The sequence below is a fragment of the Mesoplodon bidens genome (genome assembly GCF_964165515.1).
Source record: "Mesoplodon bidens genome assembly, chromosome: 14".
NCBI classification, from domain to species: domain Eukaryota; kingdom Metazoa; phylum Chordata; class Mammalia; order Artiodactyla; family Ziphiidae; genus Mesoplodon; species Mesoplodon bidens.
Window position 1 is genome coordinate 22,614,227 of NC_138170.1, and position 22,950 is coordinate 22,637,176.

At 46.5% G+C, this 22,950-nt stretch overlaps 1 protein-coding gene across 3 annotated transcripts in view; it reads left to right on the forward strand.

Moving 5' to 3' along the window:
• Window positions 1-22,950, forward strand: part of NCK2 (NCK adaptor protein 2) — a 138,718-nt gene that overhangs the window by 54,945 nt on the left and 60,823 nt on the right. For all 3 annotated transcript variants that reach the window (XM_081253923.1, XM_081253925.1, XM_081253924.1), the window contains exon 2: window positions 8,993-9,174. The gene's annotated coding sequence lies outside the window, so the exon portion shown is untranslated. The remainder of the gene's footprint in view (window positions 1-8,992; window positions 9,175-22,950) is intronic.

Here is a 22,950-nt window from a genome sequence, read left to right on the forward strand (position 1 = left end):
GGCCTATGCGATGCGTCTCGGACAGCACTGACATGCATTTCGCATCGTCAGCATCTCCACTCTCTGCAAGGATATCCCCACCGAGGCCACGTGTCACATACAGAGGTGATGGAGGGTGACCCACAGGGGCCTGAGCTCCCCTGTTTGGGCTCTTACCGTCCACTCGTCTGTGTGTCTGCTTTGTGGAGGCAAAGCCTGCGTCTGTATTGCCTGTTGTGTGTCCGGCACCCAGCACAGTGCTCGGAGGCCTTCAGAAATACTTATGGAGTGACTTCTCTTGAAGTCCATCCAGAAGAGAGAACACTTAGGAAACCTTTCATTTTTCAACTTAGGAAGGTTTTGCTTGCGGAAGAGGCCCGAAGGGACACTGCAGTTCCTCTCACTGTTGGAAGGTTGGTCTCGGGAAGGAGAGATCAGACCTGCTTTCTAGTCCATCCTGTTACTTTTTATGTAAAACTATTATGTTCATATATACACTGTTTGCTTGTTTTCTTTTTTAATTCTAAGCCAGATATTAGCAGATATTTTGGATAGCACACATCTGCTTTAGAAGTTATCTAGAAAAGTTTAACTGAATTTTTTATAGGTGAGTTTTCTTGCAGCAGATACAGTAAAGAAGCACCCGTGTCATCCCACGTTTGACTTTAGCCCCTCGCTGGACCGAGTCCGTTAAGAAGGACAGCACCTGTGCTGTGCCTTATTTACATACAGTGTTTGCACGGAGCAGATGTGCATCCCATTTCCATTGCATAAGTGTGACTTTATTTTTATCAACGAGGTGACTGATACTGTCTCCAAGGAAATCCAGCGTCCAAGGCCAAGTGGCAGCCTCCACAGCACGCAGCTGGTAAGATGCAGACTGGGCTGTGCAGCCACTGGAAGAGGTTCCTTGTGTCCTTTGTCACATACAGAGGCGTGGCTGGCCTCATCATCTGGGTGACTCTTCTTTCAGACAAGCCTGGTGTTCGATATTGAGGGTTTGGAGATAAATGTTTTTGACTCGACCCTTCTCACTTGCTCTGCTTGTCTCTGCAACAGTGGTTCTTACCTGGGGCTGGTGTCATAACCAACTCCAGATGGTCCGATACAGCAGGTCTCAGCGGGATCTGCGTGCAATGAACAGGCAGGGGGGACCCTTTCCGTCTCTGGAATGTGTGGTTAGAACACGCCGGTTTCCGCTCTTGCACGTCACCTGAAGATACCTTGTGTTTTGCTGAATTGTAAATCTGAGTAATGGATCACAAGGTACAGGGGAGATTTATCTTACTCCCTTACTGTCCTGTCTCTGCTTGCACATTTTCACAGAACAAGTTACATGCATGGAGCCGGTGGTGAATTTCAGGGTTTACTGATTTCAGGGTATCCTGCATAAGGGGTTGGTCAGGGAAATGATGAATTCCGAGAAGGCTTGAAATCTCGTCTCGATTCTGTTTCCTCTGTGCACAGAATGGCACGGTGGAGCCCAAGTTTGTCATTTCACTGTGCGCGTAAATGAATGGATCGCAGCTTTTCTTGGACACGTGCAGGGGATGAGGATTATCTAAGGAGACCCGGCTGCACGAGGACGTGGGCTTTCTTTCTGCCAGATGATCGTTGAAATGTTTCCTTTGTGCCCAGTTGAAAAGCTGGGCATGTAGATTTTCATGCTCTTGTTGGGTTTCAGCTCTGGAAGTGCTTACACAGCTAATCTGGCATTTGCAATTATTTCCACTTCAAACTCAGCAGGAGGCTCTTCGGGGATATTCAGACAGAAATGACTTAATTGGATTTCAGCCCAGACACAGTATTTAAATGGCTTTATGGATGACATCAATTAGGCAGCTGCCATGGGAAGTCATCTATACATTTTTGAGCTTTAGAATTTAGAAGTCCTCTTTGATTCATTCAGTCTCTCTCATTGGCTTCTTGCTAATTTATATATTAAATGAAACACTCAAGAAAAATAAACTTATAGCAATAAAATGAAGACATATGGCTCGTAAGCGGAACCATCATTTGGTTTTGGCATAGATGTGCTGCTTTCTGTGTTGAAGGCTCCGTGTCGATACTGAAGGGCTGGTTCAGGTAGTTGTGTAAGGGATTTGGGGTCTCTTGGTTTGAAGTTTGGGAGAAGAGGCTTCTTTACTCTGGGGCACTGAGTGGGCCAGGCATTGCACAGTAGTTGCATCAGGTCTTACAGATATCACTGAGGAAGTGCAAGTTTATTGGATGATGAATGTCTGATAAGGGTCATTTTGCCGAGAGCCTGCCATGTTGCCGAGAGCCGTGTGGACACCAGCCTGTGGACATCCCTTCCTAGAGGCACTTCTGTCTGCACAGCCTTTAAGAGGGGAGTTTGGTTATAAAAGAACAATGGCTGCAGGAATGGAGGACATTCCTGTAGAACGTTCCAGAAGATGGGGCAGTTGAGTTCATTCCTGGGTGATGAGTTAGATATGGCTGGACAGTGGTTTGGGGAGACTGGAGGTGGGAAGCTGTTCCCCGGGTGGCGGAAGAAATAGCACACATAAAGGCACAGGATTGTGAAAGCAGCTGGCATTTGGGGAAAATGTGGGTGAATACACTTTGACCGTTTTCAGAATATTCAAAAGCCCCTCATTATACTTTAAAAACACAGTGACATTAAAATTTCTATTCAGTTGGAATAGTCGTAAATTTGTTCTCTGAAAGTTACATTTTTATAACTATTAGCCTTTTTTCTTTTAATGGGAAACTTTAGTTTATTCAACTCCCTTTTCATTCTATACTTGGTGGAATTTTTATGGAATACATTTATGGGATACTGTAATCTACATGAGCATCAACCGTACACAAAAATGGGGGAAACACATCACGTTGACTCATTACCCATCAGAAGTGAAGTAGGGCAATGGGAAGTGAGATGTTTTTTTCACAGTTTCTTAGAACCAAATCCATTCTGCAGGAGGCTTCTCAGTTGCCAGTAATTTATAAAAAATTTTTTAAAAGCCCACCTTCCCACGAAATCTTTCCTGACCTTTTGCTACAGAGCTTAATAGTTCTGCCCTCCCAGGGGCTGCTCACATGCCAAAGGTCATGCATGGGCTATTCCCGGTCTTTTTTTCCCATCACCTTCATCTAACTGCTGTAAAAACCCTATCCTCCACACCCATGGTGAGAGGCCTGTTCTGTTTCTTAAAAGGCCGGCGATGTGGTGTGATCTAGGACACAGGTGGGTGTGTGACACGCCAGATCCCTGGAGCCCTGTAATCCATTTTGTCCACGCAGCCTGCTCAGCGATGGGAGGGTGGAGGGGTAGGCTCCGCGTGTCCGGCCGGGCTTCTGGCAGAGGACGGAAGGGATGGGAGAACAGAGTTGATCTCACAGCTTCCATCTTAATTACCCAAGTGAGACGTAGCGTGAACGTGTTACAGAAAAGAATCCAGTTAAAAGTAAACCAATACCTCCCCCCTGGTTCCACCCACAAGTTTATTAGTTGTAACCCCTCTTAACACAACCTGGTCGGGGCTTCCTGCCTGCTTTCCAAGATTCTGTTTTTAAAAAGTGTGTATGTGTGTGTGTGTGTGTGTGTGTGTGTGTGTGTGTGTGTGTGTGTATGGCCTTTCTCGCAGTTTCCCTCATTCTTTGAGTCCTTCATCCCCAAAAGGTTAAGGGGCGTGAACTTCAGCAAAATAATCAAAATAGTGCTTCCCCAGACTCACAGTTAGATGGGCCCTTTGGATCACCTGGTGTCTAAGTTATCTCGGATAAGAATTCAGTGTCTGTGTCTTTCTTCCTTTCCGTCTGTCTTTCCTTCTGTCTGTCGTTTTCAACCAAAGGGGTTTTATTCTAGTGTGTTTTTGTGTTGAAGGTTTATTTTGGTCAGCATGCTTTTTATTAGTGGTGTGATTACCTGGACAACAATGAAATCCTGCAGACACTTCATAAAGAACGCGGGTGACCCTTTAAAAATGTTTCATGCAATTAGACTGTCTAGTTATGGTGTTGAGATGTATACACACACACACACATATGTATGTGTGCTGATTCTGAAAACTACGGTTTGGGTTAGTGGAAAGAGCTTAAGACAAACACCTATCAGGACTTCTGGAGGATGGAGGACTGTTGTATTTAAGAGGCTAACATCAACTATATACACAAAAGCTTCCAAACCATCAGAATTGGTGTTACTGATGATGTAATCCCTATCTGCTACAATTCTGACGCAGCGACTATAAAATTTAAGTCCATATTAAGATTTGCATTATGACTTCCTTGTCATGGTATTTTAGATAAGCTTTAATACATTTTTGGTACCACGTCATCAATTTTGGATAGTTCTCACGTCCACTCCTATGTGCTGATCTCACAGCTACAGGTTGGAGCAGAGGGACCCTCGTCACGGAAGAGGACACAGAGGCACAGGACCACCGGGACGTGTGGTGGCTGAGCCGGGCCTGGGGCCCATGGCCTTGTGCCACTTTGGTCCCAGTGTGTGTGGTTGACCCACTGCTGGCAGTTTTGTTCTCAGTCCTGGAAGGCTTGTCTCCCTCAGGCTGTTCACAGAGTTAGAAACTCGTACTTTTTCTGCCCCGTTTTCATTAATCAACTTCTGATCCACAGGTACAATCAACTGATAACCAGTGTTATCGTTTAAAATCGATTCCAGCCCGTTGCGGAAAAATTTGATGGCTTCCTTTTCAGGGCAGCTTTATCTTGAGTATGAGTCCTAATTTCGGTGGGTCCTCCTGACATGTGGAACCCCGCATCTGGCCGTCAGCACTGAGGCCTGGCGGGGCCGCTACACGAGGGGTGATGAGAGGTGGGTGGGTCCTCTCCCTGGAAGCCCCGGTGTCAGATCCAGAAGCGTTTTCTAAGCGGCCCAGTGTCCGTCCACACGAGGCAGAAGCCAGGGTTCATCTTCAGCCAGGTCATTCAAGGAGACTTTTGTGTAGCTCTGTTCTGTGTCTGAAACCAGCATTCTCCCACTCAAATCAAGTTTTCCACCAAGTCGTTGAGTAGATGTGAAATACAGCTAGTTCTGTGGGAGGTCAGCGAGGCCACGCTGGCCCAGGTGGGCCTGGTCAGGGGGCGATCCTGGTGTTCATTCTGAGCTGGGTGACCACCTGGGCCACCGAGGGGTCTGGTCTGGAGAGTGGTGTCCCACTGGGATGGGGAAGAGGCCGAAGAAAGGGCCTGTAATAATCATGGCTTGTTTTTTCTTTTTAATAAAAGAAAAAAGACATTTGCCTTTAGCTCTGTCTGCAGATCAGGGGTCTGGGTGGTTCCCTGGGTGTGTTTTGCATAAAGTATGAGGTTCAGTCGTGATGCTCACCTGCTGTAACCTGGGAGTCTTCAGCTTGTGTGCAACAGTCAGATAATGTTGCTCAGTAATTTCTTTTTCTGCATTGACATCTAAGAGAAACAGTACCTTTGTTTTTATTTATTTATATAATTTATTAAAAATATTTTTGTTGAGGTATAGTTGATTTACAGTGTGTTAATTTCTGCTGTACAGCGAAGTGACACAGTTATACACATATATACATTCTTTTTTTATATTCTTTTCCTTTATGGTTTACCCCAGGACACTGAATAGAGTTCCCTGTGCTCTACAGTAGGACCTTCTTGTTTATCCATCCTGTATAGAATACTTTATATCTAGTAACCCCAGCCTCCCAGTCCATCCCTCCCCCACCTCCCCTCCCCCTTTCTCAAATTAAGGTGGTGTGTGTGGTCATAGGCTTGAGTCTTGGAAGCCGTGTGATGCTCTCCCTCCCTGATCTGAGGGGCTGAAGCAGGGCCCCCCAGCGTGGCAGACACTCCAGACAGATGGTGGCGACAGATGACCTTGGCCCGAGTCTCGAGGTTCTGGCCCTTTAGTGGTGATCTTCGTGGGGGAGAAAGAGGGCTTTGCAGTCAGACAGGCCTGGGCTCGAATCCTGGCTGCGGCCTGGGGGTCTGGTGGTTTCGTTCCTGAGCTGATAGTCGGGTGTGTGTCCCAGGGTTGCCGTGAAGGTGGACGACGCCTTGGCGAAGGTGGAGCCGCCAGGGCTGTGTCCCCTGGGGCCTGTCCGAGCACTTCTCCCCAGCCCGCTCCTCTGTGTCTCCGGGTCAGGAGGAGGGAGGCTGGTCTCTGCAGGGAGCATTTTGGGGATTCTAGTCCTCTGGGCAGTTTGGCCGGTTGGGAAGTAGGCAGGGCAGCGTGTCCAGTGACCTTGGGCCTCAGCAGAAGGGCACGGGCCTCTCATGAACCCTGAAGACTCCACTGCAGGGAAGCCCGTTAGTGATGGACGCCAACACTGGACGGCCAGACGCACGGAAGTTCGGAGGAAACTGCCCAGACTCCCCAGGAGACCAGCTGGGGCAGGCACCCCGGGCACCCTTGCCGGTGTGGGCGCTCAGCCAAACGCCCCCCGAGGCTGTGGAGAACCCCAGGTCGGGCCTGGGCTTTCCAAAACATAGTTGAGAAAAAGAAAACCTCACTGTTGCAGGGAATTCAGATATCGCGTGGATTTTGCATTGGTAAAGTGGTTGGGATCCAGATCAATGTGGAGAAAGAGGTGCATTTGGTATTCGTGTTAATTCCTTTCCACTCCTTCCTCCTCCTCTCTTATTTCTGTGGGGAGTTGCAGGTGATGCTAGTGGAGAAATAGCTTTAAAGACAAGCATGCACCGTTCCATGTGTCCCCTCCCGCCTGAGTGGGCTGTGCGGAGTCCTTGAGTGACCTCTTGGGTGAGGGCCTCCATGGTCCCAGTGACCTTGAACCTGGCAGTGTTTGCAGTCGGAGGTGGTTTTCTGCACAGAAGTGTATGCTTTCCTGATGCATTTGATCACAGGTTGTAGTGAAGACCTGATCTGAAATGCTCATCCTTAACAGAGGTTTTGAGTAAGCCCATAACCCATGTTAAGCATGGTAGTGGGCAGACTGCATGTAGACCCAGCAAGAGAGCGGTTCTGGTCTCTGTGTTCATTTCTGTCTAAGGTGTGTGCTTCGTTCATTGACGCTTCGTCAATGAAATGCTTTTCTCAAGGAAAACGCTGCCCCTGCATCTCTCACAGCCAGTCCCCAGGTGGCCAGGGCATCTTTACGTGAACTTGAAGCAGAGCCTCTGGTTGGGGCTTCTCTATTAGCTCAGATCCTGCACCTTTGTCTGGCTTTTCCGCCGCACCGAGTGTCAGAGGATGGGGCTTCCAGAGCCAGGCCATCATGCTTTTGCACTGGGCAGGTAAATTCTCCGGCACTAAGTTTGCTATTGGTGCGGTGGGTTTAGAGCTTTGGAGGCCTCCATTCTTCACTCTAGAGCCTACTAAGGAGAGCCTTTCACCTCTCTGAGATCGATAAGCCCCGTGTAATAAAAGTGGGTGTTAATATCTAACCCAGGTGGTTATTGGGAGGGTTAAATAACGCCCCCCGTGAGAGAATTGTGCAGGCGGAGGGCAACCCAGACAGCCCTCCAGAGGCCCACAGGCATTGGCTTGGGGAGATCTGACTCAGGCATGTTCACTTTTCAATGAAAAATTTAAAACTACAACTTAAGTCCAGAAGGACCCATGAAAATACTAATACAGCGCTGGTGCTCGCGGGCACAGCTGTGTTTAGCGGGTGGCTTTCTCCAGTGAACGGCACGTGTAAGGCCCACAGTGAGAAACCAGAATCCTTGGTCAGGACCCCCAAGTTCAGATACCAGAACGTCTGTTTCTGCAGAACCTGTCGTGTTACTGGAAACACTTGGCAGAGATAAGGGCGCCGTCATCCTGTTGTATGTCTAACATCTTGTCCCCATCTCGTATCCCCGCTGTGTTTGCCCAGTGCCTTGTCCTGTGTTAAATCGTGCGTTTAAAAAGAATCATGCAAGCCCTTAAAATAATGCCAGAGAATGCATAAAGAGGAATTCATTTTTTAATCAAAATTTATGAACTTGCCTTATAACATTTTTATGAAAGCCCTACTTGAATTATCCTTTTCTATTTGACTAAAATAGAATTCGACTTTTCTGTGGGATATTTAATGTTTTGGGTCATCATCATGCTGGGGATGAATTAATAGATCTTGTCTGAGTGAACTGTCAGGATGGATCCCTTCTGGGTCTGAAGCGTAATTAAAGATGACAGTGAACCCCCTCGGAGGTCCACAGAGCCTCAGGGTCCCCTGAAATGATAGGTTGGGACTGAAAATGGTTCCCTAGGTGTGGTGGCCATGAGGTCACAGCAAGCTCCACGGCCAGGAGGGAGGGGACTGCGGGTCCCTTCTGTCAGCTCCTCGGCTGGACTTCCTTGTAGTTTCCGGATGCTGTCCTCAGATGCCTGCAGGGAGTGTTTTGGTTTTTTTTTTTAGTTTTTATTGGAGAAGAGTTGATTTACAATGTTGTGTTAGTTTCAGGTGTACAGCAAAGTGAATCAGTTATACATACATATATCTCTTCTTTTTCAGATTCTTTTCCCGTAGAGGTCATAACAGAGTATTGAGCAGAGTTCTCTGTTCTGTACAGTAGGTCCTTGTTAGGTATCTATTTTATACAGAGTAGTTTGTGTATCTTCACCCCAATAAGCACAAAGCTGTGGGTTGGGGGGAGGGGGTGCACCTCTCTCAGTGAACGGCCAGTGCAGGAGATGGAGTCTCTAAATGATAGCCACGCTCTGTAATTCTTCTCCCTAATTAGGCTCCCAGACAGGCTTTTTGAATTTCCACTTGGCAACTGCTCTTTTCTTTTCGTCAGTCTTTGAGGCCATGGGCAGGGGCATTGGGGCGTGGGGGTTGGGAGACACCTGGGAGCTTAGGTCCCTCGGCTATGGCCAGGGGTCCCCAACCCTCCCGGCCTCTGCCTCCGAGCCGGCCCGGGGCCTGGAAGGTGGAGCAGGGTGAGGGCGTTTCTGTTTGGGTTGAGGTCAGTAAATATAAAGCACCATTTTTCTGGAGTCTATTAAAAATAATGGTTTCAGGCAAATAAATAATCAGTTATTTCTCAAGCAGTGACTTAAAATCAAAGAAGCAAGTGGTCCTAATAGACGGTTCTTTCTGTTTCTTTTCAGATTTCCTATGTTCCTTTTCTACAAGTGATTTCCTGGATCATAATCCTCCGCTGAGGTTTGAGTTGGATTTGAGAATTTGGAGAATCCCTGCAGCTCGGAGACTTCGGGGGTGCTGTCAGTTGAAGAATTCACTCGCTGAGGAGCTCCGTGTGTGCGTCCTCTGTCATAACTGAGTGCCGAAGGTGAGTGCGGCTTCCTGCCTAAAGCAGACGGGAGGACTTGCCGCTTTTGCCTCAGATGCTCGCTCTGCATTAGTAGAATGGCAATAAATGTAGCTCTGATTTGTTGAGCCTCGTAAAATGTAAGTTTCCAACGGATCTGGTTCAAAAATTAGACTCACCGTTCCTGCTTTGGCACATGGTGGCATCAGGTAGCTAGGAAGCAGGGCAGTGGGCACATCCAACCTGTGAGCCACCCTACTGCCGCTGCTCCTGGGCCGGACGGGTAGTCTTGGGTCTGGAGGAGCCGAGCCTCCTGTGTGGCGCCTGGGCTGGGGGGCGGGGAGGGGGTGGTGGTCCAGGATACATAGGAGCTGTCTTCAGGGTGAGCTCCATCTAGTGAAGGCTTCATTCCAATTTGGATGCTGGGAAGATAAGTCTCCATCAAAACATGCAAACAACCATTGTAAAGCAATTATACTCCAATAAAGATGTAAAAAAAAAAATCATATACAGTCAAAAAACAAACAAACATGCAAACAGATAAGGATTCTGAGGAAGTGTTTGTATGAGAAATCTGCTCGTGTGTTAAAATCGTGCCTGTGATACAGCATGTGGATTGAGATCATAACAGACACTGGACAAAAGCATGTGTTGTAACAGACATTTCTTAGCCCTAACAAATGGTTTGGGACATTTGATGTAGATTATAAGGGATGCTCTCTAATGGTTCAGTTCATCTGGGGTCCCAGCTCTGGCTGGGCAGTAGAAGTGCTTTATGAGAAGGTCCAATTTCACCTTCAGCGTGTTGCCCCAAAGTGTAGGGTTGTCACCCACTTTATGAGCTTTCCTTCAAAACCTTATTTTGCTTCTATTATTCACAAATTGCTTTGAACTATTCTATTTCTTTAAAAAAGTTTTTGTTTTACATTGGAGTGTAATTGATGTACAATGTTGTGTTAGTCTCAGGTGTACAGCAAAGTGATTCAGTCATATATACATGACTGAATATATATACACACACACACACATACCCACTTTTCCCCTTTGGTAACCATAAGTTTGCCTTTAAACTATTCTTGAACGTATAACTTTGGACTATAAAGTCTCTTGGTTTGATTGCTGTAGATTTATTAGTTTAATATAAGTTAGAATTTTCCTTCATTTGGTCTAAAACTACTACTAAAGGTTTTGTAAGTCAGGTTTTTCTCCTCAACCACTTTTTTTTTTTTTTTTTTGGAACCACCTTGATTTCAGTTACGTTCCCCTTTGATGTGTGGTGAGCAGAAGGGCATGGAATCAATATGTAGTGTTTCATAGGGTAAGATGATGCATTCTCCTTTATGATTTCTTTGGAGCAAACGACAGTCTCCCACTTGTTTAAAGTGGGGAGGCGTCCATTATGATTTCCAGGTCTGGGTCCTGGATTGGAATTGAGAGACTAGAGCTCATCTCAGCAGCTGATCCAAGCCCTCCCCCTTACTATGTCCCTGTAAGTGACCCTGAGGTCCCCCTTCCCCCAGGACATTGCTGGTTTTCACTGGCTTTACATCCCCCCAGGCGCTGGTCGGACCCTCCAAGGTTTCTCTTCCAGACCTTATATGGGTGGAACGCCTTTGGGTGTTTCATGTCTAATCCTGGGAGGTTTCCATTACATAAAAAAGTCTTGGCTATGACCATTCAATTTTTTCAATAGTCATTGAAATCATTGAAGTCATTTTAAAACTTGGTCGTTTATAAATGCAGTCATGTATTAGTCAGTTTGTCAGATTTCATGGGAATATAAGCTAGGAATTAGCGCAAATCCTGGAATCTGGTTATCAGAATTCTTTAGTGATTCATCAGTCACGGAGTCTGACAGGACTTCTTTAGAAGGTCTTGGTCATGGGTGACATTAATAGACTCTCAGTGACTGTCAGGGTCCTCTTCCAGAAAGTGGTGAGTCGGGGAAGTCACACGCTTAATTGGGGCAGCATATTCTGCACAGGTGCCCAGGAGAAGTCTGTTACCATCACACAAACAAGAGTCGATGCCTGGGTACCACTAGATGGACAGTCATACATAGATTATCACGCGGATATACTTACAAAAATATTTATATGCACGTAATTTTAAATAATTACTCCTAGAAGTTTATGAGAGCCACACCAAAGCCCTGATTTACTTATTAAAAATTACTTTCATGGTTTTGAAAACTGTCCAGTGGGAAAACCACTAGGGCTGTCCATTCGTGTAATAAATATTGACTGTGAGCACAGCTGGATTCCGGGCTGTTTTTCCTGCAGTGACTGTTTTAGCAGCTACAAAAATAGATAAAATACAGTTCCGGACTCTCTTTCTCGTGGCCTTGTGGGATGGGGCGCGACCCTGACAGCTCTGGGGCTCTGGTGACACCTGCAGTCAGGCTCTTAGAGCAAGTTTCAGGTGCCCGAGGCAGGGTAAACTGAGTGACTTTTAAAGAAGGGGGGAGTGGGGCTGAGGCGTCGTGGGTCCCGTGGCACAGGACCGTGGCACAGGCTGGGTGGCTTAGCGGGTAATGGGTCTCCACGTCGTTTAAGCAGTAACGAGTGGGAACCCGCACGTGCTGCTGGGTCAGGGGTCTTTGATATGCCCGCAGGAAAAGTGACGGCTTGGCCAGCCTGTCACTTGCCCTGTCCTGGAAAGAGAGGAAAGCAGTGCCGACCTGGTAAAGTGCTACGTGAGGGGTCAGCCTCGGAAGCGTTTCCCCGCTGCCGGACACCCCAAGCTGGTGCCGTCTCAGCCCGCCTACCCCTGGGGCTGGGCCGAGGGGAGCGGTCTTGGGGAGGGATGTCTGAGCTGCATCTCAAGGTGACCTGAGGGGGTCCCTGAGCCCCCTGTGTCCAGGGGCTGCATTTCCCTGCCCTGTATTCTTGTCTCCCAGCTCACTCCTCCCTTCCCGCCATCCCACTACACACACACACACACACACTCTCTCTCTCTCTCTCTCTCTCTCTCTCTCTCTCTCTCTCTGAAATTACAGACTTCAGAACTCCTGGCTTGACTTTGCCTGATGCAGGGGCAGTGGAGCTCATGGGGGGAGCGTGGCCGCAAGCCCCTTCCTTTTCCACTGGAATGAACTTGGCAATGTATAGTCTGCGCTTAATTCTTCCCTGGATAACTGAACACTGACTGTGATTCACTGTTGTGGGAAGCTGCCGGGTGTTTCCTGGGGATGGAGGATGTGAACAGTGTCATATGCTGTACGGAAGGTTGTTTATCTTTTGAAAATCTACTTGGAGACTTTTTCAGGAGAGAAGCCTGGTGAGTGGAAGGACGTGAGCGTTATGGGGGGAAGACGGTGCGTAGGGGACAAGGCTTATGGGTAGAGAAAAGTAATCGAGACCTGGATTTCACACTGTGTCAGTTGCTGATGTGAATACCCAAAATGATGTAAATGTGAGCATAGGCATCATTTCTCTTTTTTTTTGAGCTTTATTGAGGGATAACTGACAAATAAAATTGTAAGATATTTAAAGCCTACATTGTGCTGATTTGATACACGTATGCATTGTGAAAGGATCTCCCCATCTAGTTAATTAACACACCCATCACTTCACATATTTATCCTTTTGTAAAAATGAGAACAGTTAGGTTCTCCTCTCTTAGCAAATTTGAATTATATAATAGTGTTATCAACTGTAGTCACCATGTTTTACATTTGATCCTCAGACCTTATTCATCTTAGAGCTGAAATCTTTTTACCAGCCTCTCCCTGTTTCCTCCATCCCCCCAGCCCGTAGCAGCCACTTTTTTACTCCCTGTTTCTATGACTTGGACTTTGTAAAAAAAATTCCAGATGTAAATCTGCCATGCATTGTCTGTCTTTCTCTGTCTGGCTTATTTCACTTAGTCTAATGTCCTCAAGGTCTGTCCATGTTGTCACAAATGGCAGAATTTCCTTCCTTTTTGTGGTTGAACAGTATTCCTGTGCGTATGTATGCGTGTTTACATGCATATACATATTTATGTATCACATCTTCTTTATCCATTCATCCATTGATGGGCACTTAGGTTGTTTCCATATCTTGGCTTTCATGGCTAATGCTGTAGTGAACATGGGGGTACAGATATCTCTTCCAGATCCTGTTTTCATTTCCTTTTTACAGATACCCAGAAGTAGGATTATTGGATCACATGATAGTTCTGTTTTTAATTTTTTTGAGGAACCTCCATACTGTTCTCCATAGTGGCTGCACCAATTTACATTCCCACCAACAGTGCATGAGGGCTCCCTTTTCTCCACACCCTCATCAGACACTTGTTATCTCCTGTCCCTTTGGTGATAGCCACTCTGACAGGTGTGAGGTGATATATGATTGTGGTTTTGATTTGCATTTCCCTGATGATTAGTGATGTTGAGTACCTTTTCATGTGCCTGTTGGCCATCTGCACATCTCTGCAAAAATGTCCTCTGCATATTTTTTAATCTGATTGTCTTTTTGCTATTGATTTGTATGAGTTCTTTATATATTTTGGATATTAACCTCTTATCAAGTATATGATTTACAAATATTTTCTCCCAATTCATTGGTTGCCTTTTCACTCTGTTGATGGTTTCCTTTGCTGTGCAGACGCTTGTTACTTATTTTTGGTTTTGTTGCCTTTGCTTTTGGTGTCAAGTCCAAAAAATCGTCACAAGAGAGATGTCAAGGAGCTTACCCCCTATGTTTTCTTTTTAGGAGTTTTATGCTTTCAGGTCTTATGTTCAAGTCTTTAATCCATTTTGAGTTGATTTTTGTGTATGGTGTAAGATAGTGGTCCAGTTTCATTCTTTTGCATGTGGCTGTCCAGTTTTTCCAACACCATTTATTGAACAGACTGACCTTCCCCATTGTATGTTCTTGGCACCTATGTGGTAAACTAAGTGCCCATATAAGGCCAATTAAGTGACCTTATTTCTGTGTTCTCTATTCTATTCTATTGATCTCAAGGTCTGTTTTTATGTCGATACCATACTGTTTTGATTACTATAGTTTTGACTATACAGTTGACCCTTGAACAACTTGGGTTTGAACGGTGGGGGTCCACTTTTACTTGGATTTTTTTCAATAGTAAATACGACAGTGCTGCACTTTCCATGGTTGGTTGAATCCATGGATGTGGAACTGCAGTTACAGCAGAACTGTGGATCCAGAGGGCCAACTATAAGCTAAGTGGATTTTTGATTGCCCCTAACCCCTGCATTGTTCAAGGGTCAACGGCAGTTTGAAATCAGGGAGCGTGATGTCTCCAGCTTTGTTCTTCTTTCTCAAGATTACTTTGACTATTCAGGGTCTTTTGTGGTTCCATACAAATTTTGAGATAGTTTTTTCTATTTCTGAGACAAATGCCATTGGAATTTTGACAGGGATTGCATTGAGTCTGTAGATTTCTTTGGATAGAATGGACATCTTAACAATGTTAATTCTTCCAATCTATGAGCATGGAAAATTTTTCCATTTATTTGTGTTTTCTTCAGCTTCTTTTTATCAGTGTCTTATCGTTTTCAGTATACAAGTCTTTCACCCTCTTGGTTAAATTTATTTCTAAGTATTTTATTCTTTTTGATAAAGTTGTAAATGGGATTGTTTTCTTAGTTTCTCCTTCTGACAGTTCATTGCTAGTGTATAGACACAACTGATTTTTATATCTTTCAACTTTACTTAATTCATTTGTTCTCACAGTTTTTTGGTGGAGTCTTTAGGGTTTCCTTTAGGGTTTTTGATATTATGATGCATAATATCATGTCATCTGCAAATATAGACTGTTTTACTTCTTCCTTTTTGATTTGGGTCCCTGTTATTTCTTTTCCTTGTCTGATTGCTGTGGCTAGAACTTCCAATACTGTGTTCAATAAGTGACAAGAGTGGGGATCCTTGTCTTGTTCCTGCTCTTAGAAGAAATGCTTTCAGCTTTTCACTGTTGAATATGTTGTTCGCTGTCGGCTTGTCATATATGACCTTTATTATGGTGAGGTATGTTCCCTCTATACCCACTTTGTTGAGTTTTTATCATAAATGAATATTTTGTCAAATGCTTTTTATGCATCTATTGAGATAATCATATGATTTTTGTCCTTCATTGTGTTAATGTGCTGTATGATGTAGATTGATCTGCAGGTATTGAACTATCCTTGCGTCCCTGGGGTAAATCCCACTTGATCATGGTATATGATCTTTTAATGTGCTGTTGAATTCAGATTCCTAGTATTTTGTTCAGAACTTTTTGCATCTATGTTCATCAGGGGTACTGGGCTGTAGTTTTCTTTTCTTGTAGTGTTCTTGTTTTTGGTATCAGGGTGATGCTGACCTCTTTTTTTTTTAAATTATTTATTTATTTATGGCTGCGCTGGGTCTTTGTTGCTGTGCATGGGGTTTCTCTAGTTGTGGCGAGTGAGGGCTACTCTTCGTTGCAGTGCGTGGGCTTCTCATTTTGGTGGCTTTTCTTTGTGGTGGAGCACAGGCTCTAGGCATGCGGCTTCAGTAATTGTGGCACGTGGGCTCAGTAGTTGTGGCTTGCAGGCTCTAGAACACAAGCTCAGTAGTTGTGGCACATGGGCGTGGTTGCTCTGTGGCATGTGGGATCTTCCCGGACCAGGGCTTTAACCCATGTCCCCTGCATTGGCAGGCGGATTCTTAACCACTGTGCCACCAGGGAAGCCGACGCTGGCCTCTTAAAATGAGTTTGGAAGTGTTCTCTCCCCATTTGTTGGGAATAGTTTGAGAAGGATTGGTATTAATTCTTCAGTTGTTTGACAGAATTCACCAGTGAAGCCATCTGGTCCTGGACTTTCGTTTGTTGGGAAGTTTTTGATTATTGAGTCAACCTCCTAATAACTGGTATGTTCAGATTTTTTATTTCTTTGTTATTCAGTTGATAGGTTTGATGTTTCTAGGAATTTATCCACTTCTGGGATGTCCAATTTGTTGGTATATAATTGTTCATAGTAATCTCTCATGATCCTTTTTATGTCTGTGATATCAGATGTAATGTCTCCTCTTTTTTTTTTTTTCTGATTTTGTTCGTTTGAGTCCTCTCTTTTTTCCTAGGTGAGTCTAGCTAAAGGTTTGTCTATTTTCTTTGTCTTTTGAAAAAAACAGCTCATAGTTTTACTGATCTTTTCTGTGATCTTTTTGGACTCTATTTCATTTATTTCTGCTCTGATTTCTATACTTCCTTCTACTAACTTTGGGCTTCATTTGTTTTTTTCTAGTTCCTTGAGGTGTAAAGTTGGTTGTTTATTTGGGATCTTTGTTTTTTCTTAATGTGGGTTTTTATCACTCTGAACTTCTCTCTTAGTACTGCTTTTAATGCATCCCATGAGGTTTGGTCTACTGTATTTCCATTTTCACTTTTCTCAAGGTTTTTTTTTTTATTGAAGTATAGTTGATTTACAGTATTAGTTTCAGGTATACAACATAGTGATTCAGTATTTTTATACATTATACTCCACTTAAATTTATTACAAAATAATGGCTGTGTTTTCCTATGCTGTACAACATATCCTTGTTGTTTATACATAGTTGTTTGTACCTCTTAATGTCTCAAGATGTTTTTTGATTTCTTCTTTGACCCGTTGGTTGTTCAGTAACATGCTATTTAATTTCCACATATTTGTGAATTTTCCAGTTTTCTTCTTGTAACTGATTTCTAGTTTTATACCATTGTGATGGGAAAAGATGCTTGATGTGATTTCAGTCTTCTTAAATTTATTAATACTGGTTTGTGGCCTAACGTGATATCCTGGAGAATGTTCCATGTGTGCCTTAGAAAAAATATGTATTCCGCTGCTGTTGGATGGACTGTTTTGTCAATGTCTGTTAAGTCCATCTGGTCTAGTGTGTAGTTTAAGTACAAATTTCCTCATTGATTTTCTGTCTGGCTGATCTATCCATTGTTGAAAGTGGTATATTGAAGTGCCCTACTATTATTGTATTGCTATCTATTTCTCCCTTTAGGTCTGTTGATATTTGCTTTATATATTTAGGTGCTCCTATATTGGGTGCGTAAATATTTACAAATATTTCCTCTTGTTGGGTCAACTCCTTTATCATTATATGATTCCCTCCTTTGTCCCTTAGTACAGTCTTTGGCTTAAAGTCTGTTTTGTCTGACATAAGAATAAGCTACCCTGGGTTTCTTTTGGTTTCCATTTGCATGGACTGTCTTTCCATTCGCTCACTTTCAGTCTGTGTGTGTCCTTAAAGTTGAAGTGACTCTTGTAGGCAGCATATGGATGGGTCTTCTTTTTTATTCATTCAGCCACTCTGTGTATTTTGATTGAAGAATTTAGTCTATTTACATCTAAAGTAATTATTGATAGGTATGTACTTCCCTTTTTAAAAGTGTTTTCTTACTGTTTTTTAATTCTTTTGTTTCTTTTTTCACCTCTTTGTCTCTTTTCTTTGTGATTTGCTGATTTTTTTGGAGTGGTATGCTTAAATATCTTTCTCTTTCTCTTTTGTGTCTCTGTTGTAGGTTTCCACTTTGTGGTTACCATGAGGCTTACATTAAACATCTTATACTAGTCTATTTTAAGCTGATAGCCATTTTAAGTCTGTACGCATGCTTTTCCATTCTACTATAGAAGCAGCAGTGGTTTGTTGAATTGTGCATCCAGCGGGAGAAGACAAGTTAAGCATGTCCATCACTTTCATGTTTATTATCCCATCGTATTTCTTTTACTAAAGGAAATTGTTATTACTTGTCTTCATATCAGCCTCAATTTTTTTTTTTTTTTTTTTTTTTTTTTTTTTGCGGTACGCGGGCCTCTCACTGTTGTGGCCTCTCCCGTTGCGGAGCACAGGCTCCGGACGTGCAGGCTCAGCGGCCATGGCTCAGGGGCCCAGCTGCTCCGCGGCACGTGGGATCTTCCCGGACTGGGGCACGAACCCGCGTCCCCTGTATCGGCAGGCGGACTCTCAACCACTGCGCCACCAGGGAAGCCCCTCAGCCTCAATTTTTATAACAACAGTTTCCCAAGGTTCATATACTAAGTAAAGTTGACTTAAATTTACTCCTGTCTTTTACCATATCCCAGCTTTTTGGTATTTTGGAGATTTCTGGTCACTCACTTTGCACCCACAGAGATTCTTTAGAATGACTTTTCACATGCAAGACCCGTTTCTCTGTCATTGAGTTTTTAGGGTCACAGCTGTTGCTGGGAGGCTAGATACCTGAAAGTAACTTGTTGAGTTTCTGCCAAAATAGAAGGGACCATCCTGTCCCCTTCCTACCACGCCCCCTTCACTGGGAGCCCTGAGGTACCTGGGGTAGGACCTCTGCAGCTGGACTAGTTGTGTCTTTCTAGGGGCTACTGAATGTCTAGGGATGGCCGTAGCCTTTGATGTTCCAGTCGATATAGTGGTTAGATCTGTAATAATTGGTTAAATAGTTGACCAATAGGTATTGAGCGTTGCTAAAAAATATATTGCTGTGTTGATTCTACCACAGTTAACCTGCTGGTGAGTCAGTGGGAGCAGCTGTAATGTACGGGGCACTTGCCAGGTGCTTGCCCCCCCCCCACCCCGTGTCTCCTGCAGGATATTATCTGTGGCTGGAATGCAGATCTTTTTACCCCCATTTCATAGGCAGAGACACTGAGCCTCGGGAGCGAAGAGGGTTGCCCGGGGTCACAGAGTGGAACCCACAAGCAGCGTTCTGTTCTGGCCACGAGCTGCTGCTTCCAAGCCAGTGTTGCTTCTGCCCCCCAGCTCTGACCTTCCGCGGCAGTGACACGGCAGCGACCTGTTACCTGAGTGCTTACCTTGAACCTGGGACCCCTCGACGCTCTGAGAGATGAAACAACTTGGCCAAAACCCTGTGCTCGTAGGGCAGAGTGGGCTGTGAACCCACATCTTCCTGACCCAAAGCCTTTCATTCTTACTTGACCGTGAATTTTATTTATTTATTTTCCCTAGCAAAATCTCGAGCAACCAAGGAGGGTTTGGAAGCGAGTCCCTTTTGGAAACCTAAAGAAGGGAGGAGGGAGGAAGGCTTTGGGAGGGCGTGGGGCGTAGGAGACAGGACCTGAATCTTCCAAAGGCCTCGGTACCTCCTGAAGACCCTAGGGCCAGCTCAGCAGGCCTCGGACCTGCACCTGTGCTCTTCCCAGATGTTGCCGTGTATTTGTGACTCCCCGCTGACCAACTGACCTCTGAGAGGGAAGTCATCTGTGGAGGCTGAAGGACCTCCTACACTTCCTGTGTGTGGGGTCATCCCTGGGGTCCCCTGCTCTTCCCATGGCACCTGTGTCCAGAGCGAAGCTGCATAAAGTCGAGATTTACCATTTCTTTACGTAGCAGTGAAATCATCCTTTTCTGATGGTTGAGGTGACGGTCAAAGTTTAGCCAAGCATTTCTCTTTTCTGTCACAGCTGCCACGCCCCAGCAGTGTGGCTTCCTCGAAGGCTGGACACATATTAAAAACACAAAAAGCGAATCCTTTCCCACTCCACCCCTCCCAGTTCTTTTCCTTAGGACAGATTGTAGAACTGAATTAATAACTTTGCAGTCATTTCTCCACTATTCTCTGAATTGTACCTTACAGTTCACAAAGGCATTTTTGTATAAATTCTTTCGAAGATCAGGTGATGTGGCTATGTCTCCCCCACCCCCGTTTTATAAAAGATGGAAAAGAGCCAGGAGAGGTTGCTTTACTTGCCAAGACGGCCCGGCAGACGGTGACCCGTGACTCGCGGCTGCACCGGGGCTGCAGGGTGCTGACCGCACACGCGCTGTTTGCTCTCAGAGTCCCTGGACCAGGCATGTAGATGATGCAGATGTGAGAGAGAGATTCTAAGAAACAGGCCACACTGGCCACACAGAGCTTTAAATAAAGCACTGCTGCTCTTGAGGTTCCAAAAGTAGGAGAGGTGAAGTGTTTTTCTTGGCCTCCTTCCTCCAGAAAAGCAAAACATATTCCTGCTGTGTGTTTGTGTTTATTGCCGGGTAGGGGGGTGTAGGCTTTTGCAAAGCAAACTAGACCTTGAACGGGTACATCTTTTGGAGGTGATGGGTGTGTTTATTCCCTTGTTTGTGGTGATGGTACCAAGTGTGTTTGCATATGTCCAAACTCACCCAATTGTACGCATTTAATACGTGCAACTCCTTGCACAGTTAAGTGTACCTCAATAAAGCTGAAAAGCACTAAACTGCCACAGCAGGATGAGAATCCCTCTACGGACCCCCCTGCAGTGCATGCTGATCTGAAGGGGGTGTGTGGAAAAGTGCAGTGAGCAGCCTAAAGTGCAGTGAGCAGCCTGGTGGTCCAGGAACAGCACTGTGGAGGGTTAGTGGTGGCCCCAGGGACCCCACCTTCCCCTGTCACTGGTGTGTCTCAGTGCAGAGCGCAGAAGAGCGCCTTGAGCTTCAGATCTCTGCTGATCAGGATCGACTTTCCCGTTGGCCTTTGTTATAACACCACAAGTGCGTTGTTTGGAAACTGTATGGCTCCAAGATGGTTATAAAACAGTATGAATAACTCAGACCATGAAAGATCACAGTTTAAGGAGAGCGACTTTTGATGCTGTGTTAATGAACAGGATCGTAACAGAAACAGGTTCTGAATGGAGGCCAGTACCCCTCAGTGCTTGTCGAGAGGGGTAACCGTGTCCACCTGCTGGTCCCTGACTGGGGGCCAACCCCACATCTCCCTGTGAGATGACATTTGCTTTCTGAGCCTCTCGGAGTCGACCTTGACCCACAGTCACATTGACGCGTGAATCGGTGGGATGGGTGGAGGCTCCCTGGCCTGCCCCTGGCTCTGCCACCTTTCTGTGTGCAGACCTCCCTGGGCACACAGGGGCAAGCCGCGGTCAAGGACAGCCCAGGGCAGCCCCCAGCCCGCTGGGGAAGCAGAATGCTTCATCCACAGATGGGGTGTTTCTGCAGAACGCTGCTTTCTTTTTTTTTAATTAATTAATTAATTAATTAATTTTTTTTTTTTTGCGGTACGCGCGCCTCTCACTGTTGTGGCCTCTCCCGTTGCAGAGCACAGGCTCTGGACGCACAGGCTCAGCGGCCATGGCTCACGGGCCCAGCCGCTCCGCGGCATGTGGGATCTTCCCAGACCGGGGCACGAACCCGTGTCCCCTGCATCGTCAGGCGGACCCTCAACCACTGCGCCACCAGGGAAGCCCAGAACGCTGCTTTCTGCTTGGGTCCCCCAGCTCCCAGGGAATGAGTGGGAAATGGAGGGGACACAAGACCCCCTCCCCCAGTCAGACTGGCTTTGGTTGGAGGCATTGGGCGTTTGTAGCCTATGCTCTGAACCTGAGTTCTTGAGGTAGATTTTGTGGCACTTACAAAGGCTGAGAGGGACGTTCTGTGCCCAGGTGGCAAGAGCTGGGAAAGCCGTCGACCCCAGGAGCGGCAGGAACATTTTCCCTGTCGGTAGCCTGGGTCTGTGGAGGCCTGTTTTGTGGGAGGAGCTGAATGCTTACAGGCCGTCTTCAAATGACCACATCTTATCACCCGGAAGCTCATAACGAAGACAGTTTTGCAGAACGTTGTTCACGTTTTCCCAGTGGGTAGATCCCAACTTGTGTTCGGAACAGAAGTTCCTGGAGGAAGCGTCAGGTGCACGGTGGAGGGGCTGAGCGTCCCATCGTGTGTGTTGTCCTCTGGGCCTTAGTTTCCGGGACAGTGACACGGAGGGACTGGGTGAGTGCTGGGTCTGTGATCCGGGCCTCTAGGGACAGGACTGCAGCCAACCCCACAGATTCTGGGCAAAGGTCAGGGTGTGCCACAGCTTAGGCCCCTCTGCAGGCGCAGCAACCTCATGGCGCCCGTCCACCACCTGAGTCCCACCTCCAGGACGGGGCTCCGGGGCCTCCCTGAGCTTCAGCGGCCGAGGCTGCTGGCCCTCGTTCTCCCGTTGGCCACGTGGGGCGGGCGCAGGGGGACACAGACGCTGGATTAGGGGCTGGAGGGCAGCGTGGAGAGGGACACACCACGGGTCACTTCCCTCCTCTTTCCAGAAGAGGCACACAGGCCTCGGGTGCCTCGTGCCTGCCGGCTGCACTCTGGGCTGGGCAGGCAGGTCCGGGTCTCCAGGGCTGAAAGCTCCCCGGGATTCCGAGGAGCTGGCGGAGGAGAGAACCGAGGTGTCAGTGCTTCATCAGAGACACCCCCGTACCTGCTTCCTTCTGAGGGTCGTGGAGGGACCTCTGAAAACACGCACCCCGGGCCCCAGCTCCAGGGACTCGAATCTGGGGAAGCCTAGATGCTTGTGCTTTTTCTGTGGCGCTTCCCAAGTCCTCCTGATCACCAGTTTGGAAACTACTGACCTGGACCCTGGGTTTTGCATCCCCTGCCAGCTGGGGCGCCACGGGGCTCGTTTGGGGCTGAGGCCTAGTGAGGTCAGAGGGAGGCGGGGGATCGGCCTCCTGGACCTGCCGGCTCCCCTTGGGCATGTTCACCCCCGCTGTGCCCTGGGCCACCTTGAAATGTTCCCTGTCCTTGAGGGGCCGCCTGGGATGCTCGGACCCCGCTCCAGACCAACCTGGAGCGGGCCGAAGGGGCCTGAGCATCTGTATGTTCACACCCATCTTCCCTAAAGGGACCTTCTGAGGTCCTCCACTTGAGGATTTTCATATATTCACACTTTAGATAATTCATGAGCCTTTAAAAAATCCCATTCCGTGCCTAATTACAGTGTGTGTTGGCAGTTGTAGTTTTTGATCCCTGCAGGGAGATAACCCTCGAGGGAGACGGCTCTTAGGCACAGAAATCCAACAAACACGACGGAGAAACAGGCAGCAGCGCCGGGCACCCTGGTGCTCAGATCACAGCAGGCCCG